General features: G+C 49.3%; 1 long non-coding RNA gene across 1 annotated transcript; it reads left to right on the top strand.

Moving 5' to 3' along the window:
- Nucleotides 1-1,858: 1,858 nt before the first annotated feature.
- On the top strand, nucleotides 1,859-8,963 carry LOC144340500 (uncharacterized). The gene is made up of 2 exons (XR_013416683.1): nucleotides 1,859-2,859; nucleotides 3,569-8,963. It is a non-coding gene; the product is annotated as an uncharacterized LOC144340500 (long non-coding RNA).
- Nucleotides 8,964-9,434: the final 471 nt, after the last annotated feature.

The following is a 9,434-nucleotide window of genomic DNA, read 5'->3' as shown; positions in this document are numbered from 1 at the left end:
CAGAGCCCACCTAGTCACACACTACCTTTCAGGACTACCATCCACATCGGCCAGATGCAAACCCACGATGACTTCCCGCCATGGCTCCCAGTGCTCAGCTGCAACGCTGAGGCCCATTTCAGTGGGAGTCAGGAGCTTATCCAATGGAGGTGTCACTAGGAGTGACAATGGCTGGCTTTAAGGTTAGGGAAGTAGTGTTTACATTTCAAAAGATAAGACTGCTCCACAAGGAATGTACAGTTTTGATATGTGCAGGGCTCAGGTCTTCAGAGGATAAATGAGGTTGATAGCTCCAGGAGTACTGGGACCTGCGCTCATTGGCTGACTGTTCCACCCACCTGTCACCCACAGCCTAGGCAGTGAATGGGCTCTCACCTCGGTCTCTTCTCTGCACGCCCTGGATGTGGATGACCTGAGTGTGAACTCGCCTGGGCTCTGACCCTGGGTGCTCTTCCTGATGTTGTAGAGCCTCTGTGGGTGTGACGCATGCATAGGGGAGCTTCACAGGAGACTGTGTGCCCTTTAAGTCTAAAGACCCACATTTTTTGGTAATCTATGTCAGGTGTTCATATCTCAGGGACTCAGATGCTCAAACTGTGAAAATGAGACAATCCATCCCATTTCTCAGGTGTGGTGAGATTAATTTTATGTGACAATCAGTAATCTGTACATTGATCGTATTCTCAGTGTTGCCTTTATCACTCGGCCAATGCCTAAAACCCAAGGATGGGATAGGCCTTGTGGAGGAAGAGCTCCTTTCCTCCTTCTAAAGGCGCCATCAACAGGAATTTCCTTCAGGATAAGTTGGAAAAGAGCATTTGGGCTTTTTAATTAACATTTTAAATGTTTTTAAAATTCACAATAGATATTTTACCCTAAAATAAAGTAAAACTTGCTTAATTACAGAAAATGTGAAAAGTATATAAAAGCAGGGTCTCGCTCTGTTGCCCAAACTGGAGTGCAGTGGTGTGATCATGGCTCACTGCAACATCAAAATGCTGGTCTTACACGATCCTCCTGCCTCGCCTCCGAAAGCGCTAGTTTTACAGGTATGAACCATAGCGCCGGCTCTTTCTGCCTTTCTTCAACACGTCCTCCCAGCCTTCCCTCCTTTCTCCACTCTCTGCATTTGATGCCCAGTGTATTCCAACCTCGAGGCCAACACAGGTGACCGCGTCCGCCTAGGGCAGGTGAGGGAAGGGACGCGAGGCGGCGCTGTCACCGCACTCTGTAAGCCGCAGCGCTCTGGGCCCCGCTGATCTTATATCATTTCAGTGAACGTCACGCCAGATTTTTTTTTTTTTTTTTGAGACGGAATCTCGCTGTTGGCCAGGCTGGAGTGCAGTGGCGCGATCTCAGTTCACTGCAACCTCCGCCTCCCGGGTTCAAGCGATTCTCGTGCCTCAGCTTCCAGAGTAGCTGGGAATACAGTTGCCTACCACCACGCCAGGCTAATTTTTGTATTTTTAGTAGAGAAGGGGCTCCACCATGTTGGCCAAGCTTGTCTCGAACTCCTGACCTCAATCGATCCGCCCGCCATGGCATCCCAAAGTGCTGGGATTACAGGTGTGATCCACCGCGCTCGGCTGTCATTGCAGACTCTGATGGGGACCACACTCGGGTTATAAATTAGGATCCTCACTGAAAGGGTAGGACCATGGGGGGCTTTTTCTTGGCCCCTTGGTTGTGGGTTTTCTTCTGGGCGGCGGAGCCCGTTTCCACCAGAACTGCTCAGAGGCGGCCTCTGCCTTCCTGGGGTGACGCAGCAGCGGGAAGCTTTTGCGGATCCTAGAATCCGTGGGCGGCCTATGGGAGGGGCTGAGGCGCATTTCCCTACTCACCCGGCCCCGAATCCACCGCAGTGCTGTTTCAAGCGAGTCAGATTCCAGATCGCGCTCCAGCCCGGACTCGGAATTCCTGCCCCGCGGGTCTGCATTTTCACAGCGGCAGGTGTGAGTGACCCGCAGCTGGAGACTAGAAGCCTAAAGGCAGCTCCGCCCTCCCCAGCCCACAGCGCCGTTATTCCGTTTCTATATCAGTAAACACTTGTCATTTTTCCTTAGCCCGGGGCGGGGTGACCGGTGATCCCAGTCCTCGCAGTGAACTCCGGGCAGCAGAATTCAAAACGCTTGCGGCCGCCGAGCGCAGCCCCGCCCTGGTTTATGTAAATGACCGCACTGGGCCGTTTCTTTCTTTTCGGGACCCAGCAGTGGCGCCTAAAGTCTGCAAGGAGGAAGTCACCTCTATGCTCGTGAGTCCAGGAATCTAAGGCGAGTGCTGAGGAAGAAAACGTAGTTGATGGGGCAGAGCAGAAAGGGTGGGGTGGAGGGGAGGGCTTTGGGCAGAAGACCTCGGAGGCTTGGAGGGGGAGGGGCACCCAGGCTTGGACCATGGGAAGTGACTCACCCAGAGCCGAAGACCATCTCGGCTTCCCCTAACCCAGAAAGGGTAGGATTGGCTTTATTTGTGTCTGTCACCACCTCAAAGTGCCCTGGAACAAACTTTACGTATTATTATTTTGAGACAGAGTCTTGCTCTGTCACCCAGACTGGAGTGCAGTGGCGCCATCTGGGCTCACTGCAACCTTCGCCTCTCGGGTTCAAGCAGTTCTCCCTGCCTCAGCCTCCTGAGTAGTTGCGATTACAGGCGCCCACCACCACGCCCGGCTAACTTTTGTATTTTTAGCAGAGATGATGTTTCGCCATGTTGTTCAGTCTGGTCTGGAACTTCTGATGTCAGGTCATCCGCCCACCTCAGGCTCCCAAAGTGCTGGGATTACAGGCGTGAGGCACTGGGCTCTGCCAATTTATTTACTTATTTAGAGACGGAGTCTTGCTCTGTCTCCCAGACTGGAGTGCAGTGGCGCAAATCTTGCCTCACTCACTGCAACCTCCACCTCCCAAGTTCAAGCGATTCTCTTGCCTCAGCCTCTTGAGTAGCTGGGACTACAGGCGCGTGCCACCACGCCTGGCTAATTTTTTTGTATTTTTAGTAGCAATGGGGTTTCACCATGTTGGCCAGGCTGGTCTCGAACTCCCGACCTTGTGATCTGCCTGCCTCGGCCTCCCAAAGTGTTGGGATTACAGGTGTGAGCCACCACGCCCGGCCCCAGTTTATTTATTTTTAAATAGAGATGGAGATCTCCTTATGTTGACCAGACTGGTCTTGAACTTCTGACCTCAAGCAATCCTTCCATCTCAGCCTCCTAAAGTGCTGGGATTACAGGTCTGAGCCACTGTGCCTGGCCTGTTATTTGCTATTATTATCGTTATTTTGAAGTATTAAAAGTTTTTTGGGGGTAAGCTGAATGAGAGTTCACTGGAGATGGCACCCAGAGGAAGTCCTGCAGGTGGGGGTAGACACTGTGGAGGGAAGGATTTGGGAACTGGTGTCATGAGAGCTGGGTCCATCTCCTTCTGCCTGTCACTACCTTTGTGACTGGGTCCATCTCCCACTGCCTCTCACTACCTTTGTGACCTTTATTTATTTATTTATTATTATTATTATTTATTATTATTATTATTATTTTGAGACTGAGTCTCGCTCTGCTGCCCAGGCTGGAGTGCAGTGGCGCAATCTCGGCTCACTGCAACCTCCGCCTCCCTGGTTCAAGGGATTCTCCTGCCTCAGCCTCCTGAGTAACTGGGATTACAGGTGCACACCACCATGCTCAGTTAATTTTTGTATTTTTAGTAGGGACGGGGTTTCACCATGTTGGCCAGGCTGGTCTCAAACTCCTGACTTCAGGTGATCCACCCGCCTCGGCCTCCCAAAGTCCTGGGATTACAGGTGTGAGCCACCGTGCCCGGCCAGGAAATATCTCTTACAGAAATAAAGGCAGTTGGCCGGGTGTGGTGACTCACCTGTAATCTTAGAACTTTGGGAGGGTGAGGCAGGCATATCATTTGAGCCCCAGAGTTCAAGACCAGCCTGGGCAAAATGGTGAAGCCCTTTCTCCACCAGAAATACAAAAAATTAGCCAGGTGGGGTGGCTCATGCCTGTAGTCGGAGCTCCTCCGGAGGCTGAGGTGGGAGGATCATCTGAGCCTGGGGATGTCAAGGCTGCAATGAGCCATGATTGATCTACAACTGCCCTCCAGCCTGGGCCACAAAGCAAGACCCTGTGTCAAAAAAAAAAAAAAAAAAAAGAGATTTTTCACCTTGGATTCCTGGGTCAGGGGATGATGGGTATTTTCATTCATAGTCTCAGATTACTTTCACAAACAATGGAAACAGTTTCCAGGCTCCTCCGCTTCTCACCTCCAAAATGCCTTTTTTCCTGTATCATTATCAGTCCTAAATGTTCTGGCTAATCAATTGAGCCACTGTTTATAGATTTGCAGGCCATTGGGATTTACCATTACTCTTTTTAATGAGGCTGAAATGTGAAGTTTATCTCAACCGCAAGTTTATTCAGCAAGGGTCAGTGGTTTCACTTAACAGTCTGGCTCTGAGGCTGGCTGTGGCCCTGTTATCCACGGTGAGCACCGCGGGAATGCAGGCAAGGGCTGTGAGAGGCTTGGAGGAAGGCTCCACCCAGGAGAGATCTGGGTGGGCATTGGTGACCAGTAGAACCTAGGTGTCCTGGGCCAGTGCCCTTGGGGACTAGTCTTCTTCACCCCAGGCATCTTCTTTGTTCTGGAATGAGCCTGCCCATCCCTCAGGAAGACTGAAAGGAATTTGGTCAGAATAATATTACTGACTTTTGTCCAGGCTTGAATTTATCCATAGAGTTCTGAGACCTGTCATATCCTCTGAGTGAGCTCTGTCCAGGTCCCCTTCCCTGAATTACTCCTGTCCTCTCCTCACTAACTGGGATGACACCTAATTTTACAACCTGCTCTAGCATCTTTGCTCCCACCGTGACAGTAAACTCCTTGAGACTGCTGGCATCTTGGGAGGTGATTAGATTCAGAAGAGGTTGAGAGATTGGGGCCCCTATGATGGGATTAGTGTGTCCTTTTAAGAAGAGGAAGAGACTGGAGCTCCCAATCTCTTCACCACCTAAGGATATGGCAAGAAGGCAGCTGACTGCCAGGCGGGAAGAGGGCCCTCACCAGGAACTGAAACTGCTGGTTCCCTAACCTCAGACTTCCAGGGTCCAGAATTGTGAGAAACAAATGTCTGTTGTTTAACCAATCCATCGGTGGTATTTTGTTATGGCACCACAAGCTGACTAAACAAGCACCAAAACCAAACCAGTAACTGCCCCTTTCCGGTCTCGGACCCAGTATTAAGAAATTCTGGTCACAGCGTTTATTCATCCATTTAACAAATATTTAGTAAGTGCTTCTGTGCCAGGCATTTTTCTAGGCCTGGTGATCATTTAATGAAAAGAGACTAACACCTACTCCCTGATGCTTACAATCTGAAAGACAGACAATAAAGAAAAATATAATAACAGTAGTGGATTATATGGATGTGTTTCAGCAATTTATTGCTGGGTAACAAATGATCTTAAGACATAAAAACGCCAGGCATGGTGGCTTATGCCTGTAATCCCAGCACTTGGGGAGGCCGAGGTGGGCAGATCACGAGGTCAGGAGTTCGAGACCAGCCTGGCCAGCATGGTGAAACCCCGTTTCTACTAAAAATACAAAAATTAGCCAGGCGTGGTGGTGGGCGCCTGTAATCCCAGCTCCTTGGGAGGCTGAGGCAGGAGAATCACTTGAAACCAGAATGCAGAGGTTGCAGTGAGCCAAGATCATGCCATTGTACTGCAGCCTGGGTGACAGAATGAGACTCCATCTCAAAAAAAAAAAAAAAATTGTTTGTGTATATATATAAATATATAAACAACCTTTATATTATCTCTCATTCTGTGGGCTGATTGGGCTCAGCTGGGCAGCTCTTCTGCTCCATGTAACAGAGGCTGGGGCTGCCATCATCTGGAACCCAGCTGGTCCAACACATTCAAGAGGCTCCTGCACAGGGCTGCAGTTGGTGCTGGCTATTGACTGGGAACTCACTGAGGCTGTGAACCGGGTGACTTGGATTCTCATCCACCTATTCCTTCATGTGCCCTGGCTGCTTCTGGCTCCACATCTGGGGTCCGGGTATTTCAAGTGGCCAAGTTAGAACCACAAGGCATCTTATGCTGGAACCTCAGAAGTCAGGCAACATCACGTTCCTCATGTTCTAGTCACCAAAGCAAGTCCCAAATCCAAAAAGAAGGGGATTAGGATCAGCTCTTGATAGGGGATGGCAGGGTCACATTGCTAAAGAGCATGTGGGATGGGAGATATTGTTGAGGCCGTCTTTGGAAAAGGACTTTTATAGTTACAAAGTGATATGTGATAAAAAGAAAAAATAGGCCAGGTGCGGTGGCTCACACCTGTAACCCCAGCACTTTGGGAGACCGAGGCAGGTGGATCATGAGGTCAAGAGATCAAGACCATCCTGGCCAACATGGTGAAACTCCGTCTCTACTAAAAATAGAAAAATTAACTGGGCGTCGACCAGGTGCAGTGGCTTACACCTGTAATCCCAGCACTTTGGGAGGCCAAGGTGGGCGGATCATGAGGTCAGCAGATCGAGACCATCCTGACTAACACAGTGAAACCCTGCCTCTACTAAAAATACAAAAAATTAGCTGGGTGTGGTGGCAGGCGCTTGTAGTCCCAGCTACTCGGGAGGCTGAGGCAGGAGAATGGTATGAACCCGGGAGGCAGAGCTTGCAGTGAGCCGAGATCGCGCCACTGCACTCTAGCCTGGGCGACAGAACAAGACTCCGTCTCAAAAAAAAAAAAAAAAAAATTAACTGGGCATGGCGGCGCGCACTTGTAGTCCCAGCTGCTCGGGAGGCTGAGGCAGGAGAATCGTTTGAACCCAGGAAGCAGAGGTTGCAGGGAGCCGAGATAGTGCCACTGCACTCCAGCCTGGCGACCGAGCAAGACTTGGTCTCAAAAAAAAAAAAAAAAGAAAATACAAAGTTGAAAGTTGACAATCAATGCAAGGTAATACAGGTGGCATTTTAAGTAGGGTGGTCACGGTGGGCCTCATGAAGGTGCCATTTGAACAGACTTGAAGAGGAGAGAAACTGAGCCATGCAGATATGTGCAAAGGAAGAACCTTCCAGAATCACCCTCATGTACCCCTATGCTCTGTACATACCCAGCGCTCTGCACTGAGGCAGACCCTAAAGCTGCAGTGGGAATGGAGGTAGATACACTTATGGAAAGAAAGACTTCTTCAAAGAATGGTGGCGACCCAGGTCTCCCCTTCTGCTGTGGCTCTTAGAGGACCTGGAGTTGGAGAGGGGAAGTCACTGGCATGTGGAGGAAGACCAAAGTGTGTCCCACCTTCACTCCACCTCTCTGCTCTCTCTCTCCTATATTGAGTGCCTCCCTCCCAGAGTTGTGGTCACTGATAAGGAGGACCCTGAGGGCAACCACACCTTGCCATGCAGAGCGCCTGGCTTCTCACCTGCCAACCTCACTCTGACCTGGCTGCAGGAAGGGAAGGAGCCAACTCTGGACTCAAGATTCAAGGGGACCAGACCCAGAGAGATGAGACATACCAGGGCTGGGCAGCTGTGGGGGTCCTTCCAGAGAGGAGCTGAGATACACCTACCTGGAGGGGCCCCAGGGCCTGGAGGGGCTCCTCAGTGTGACTGGGTGAGGTGTTTTCAGAGGACCAGGGTTGAGGGTGGGGGCATCTCATCCAGACCCTGCCCCCCTCTCTGCCCCAGGACCCAAGGCCCCCTTCCTCCCTCCTCAATGGAGATGCTGGGGATGTCCTTAGTCACCCTCTGAGTACTCACACATCACCCCTTATTTGGAAGTTTTTCTTGTTCTAACCTCCTTCCTTCCTGCTGCACCTTCTGCCTCAGCCCCAGGCTCTGGCCTCTGTCTCTCCTCTTCTACCCTCTAGCCGGTAATGACTGATTTCCCACTGAGGAGCCAGCTCTAGGTGAGAGTCTGGGCTCTCGGTGAGGTTGGGAGAAGGAAAAGGCTTATGGGCCAGGGGATGGGAGGGAGAATGGGCACAGCCAGAGCAGAAGTGAAAGGGTTGGAGGAGGCGATAAAGACAGATGTTTCCATATCACCATTTTTCTTTCATGGTCCAAGGGAGCTGTCCTTCCTCCAGGCCCAGGGAAGTGAAAAAAGAAGCAGGAACAGTGAAATACGCCACAGGAAAGAAAAATCTTAGTGATCCCTCCTGCTGTCTCTCTCCTTTTGTCTATTCTGGCAAATTTTGTAAGTGAAATTTGTTACCAAGATGTGAAAATCTTATTATAAGAAAGTCTCTAAATATTTGAGAATAAAATGATCAATGTCTCAGCTCTGCAGACTGAAAAAACAGAATCTTTACAAAATAAAATCATGTTTGGAAAACTCCTCCTCTGAGGGATATCAAAGGCTGCACTGAATAAGCTCTAAGGAGGTGCTGAAATGACAGCCATTTATTTGCCTGTGTAAGCTCAGGCAGGTGTTGGAATTGAGGAAGGATAGGTAATGAAAAAAGTAACCATGTGCTTGGGGCACAGTGATGGTGATGACCACAGAATCAACACAATAAGCTGTAGCATTTGCATCGTAGTCCAGTTCATTCAAGCAAAGCTATCTCCAATAGGGAATTTACCCTGTACAGAACATGTGCATTTTGATTTCACCTTTTCTAACTGACCCTTTGCTCATGACAATAGTGAAAAAATACAGCCCTGGGTGGAGATTTAAGATGCTAACGAGTCATGAGATGTATGAACATGCATGTACAGCTACTGCACATGTGCACCCAGAAGACCACCCAGAACATGCTTACTAGTAACCTCTCTTCCCACCCACCTCCTATGAATAATCATGTAAGACTCCCATAAAGGGAGTTTATCCAGCAGTAATCAATGCTGTCTCATCCATAGGAACAGCCTGTCCTGAATCCTCTCTCTCAGGGTATACAGTTTATTTTGCACTTAACTTTCAAAATAGTATTTTTCCTTTGTAATAAATTGCTTTGTACTTCTCCTTTGCTGCATGTTTCTTATTTAAATTCTTTTAAATGAAGAAGTCAAGAACCACAGTATTACAACAGCCGTCAACATTTCTGGTGCCATGACTCAGACAGAGGTTTGTCTGCTTCATTGGTTTCAATTCCCCTTCACTCCTGGTGAGTCCTGTGGCAGCCCCAGACCCCTGATTGACTATCACTGCTTTCCCCAGATCTATTCTATTAAGGTTTTGGGGGAGGACCTTTTAAATCACTCACATTATTTGAGCAACTGATTGTGATTGCTTTCCATTTGGCTGCTGTTTTTGCAATGTTTACAATTACCTTATTTGGATGGAACACCCTGATTATTCAGCCTTTGGACTCTTGCTGCTTCTGTTTCACCTTTTGTTTTACTGTCCCTCCCAGGACTGCACCTGATCAGTACTTATTGGCTACTGTAACTTTTTTTTTTTTTTTTTTGAGACAGAGTCTCACTCTGTCACCCA

Source organism: Macaca mulatta, chromosome 4 (assembly GCF_049350105.2).
Source record: "Macaca mulatta isolate MMU2019108-1 chromosome 4, T2T-MMU8v2.0, whole genome shotgun sequence".
NCBI lineage: Eukaryota > Metazoa > Chordata > Mammalia > Primates > Cercopithecidae > Macaca > Macaca mulatta.
This window is presented reverse-complemented; position numbering and strand designations above follow the sequence as displayed.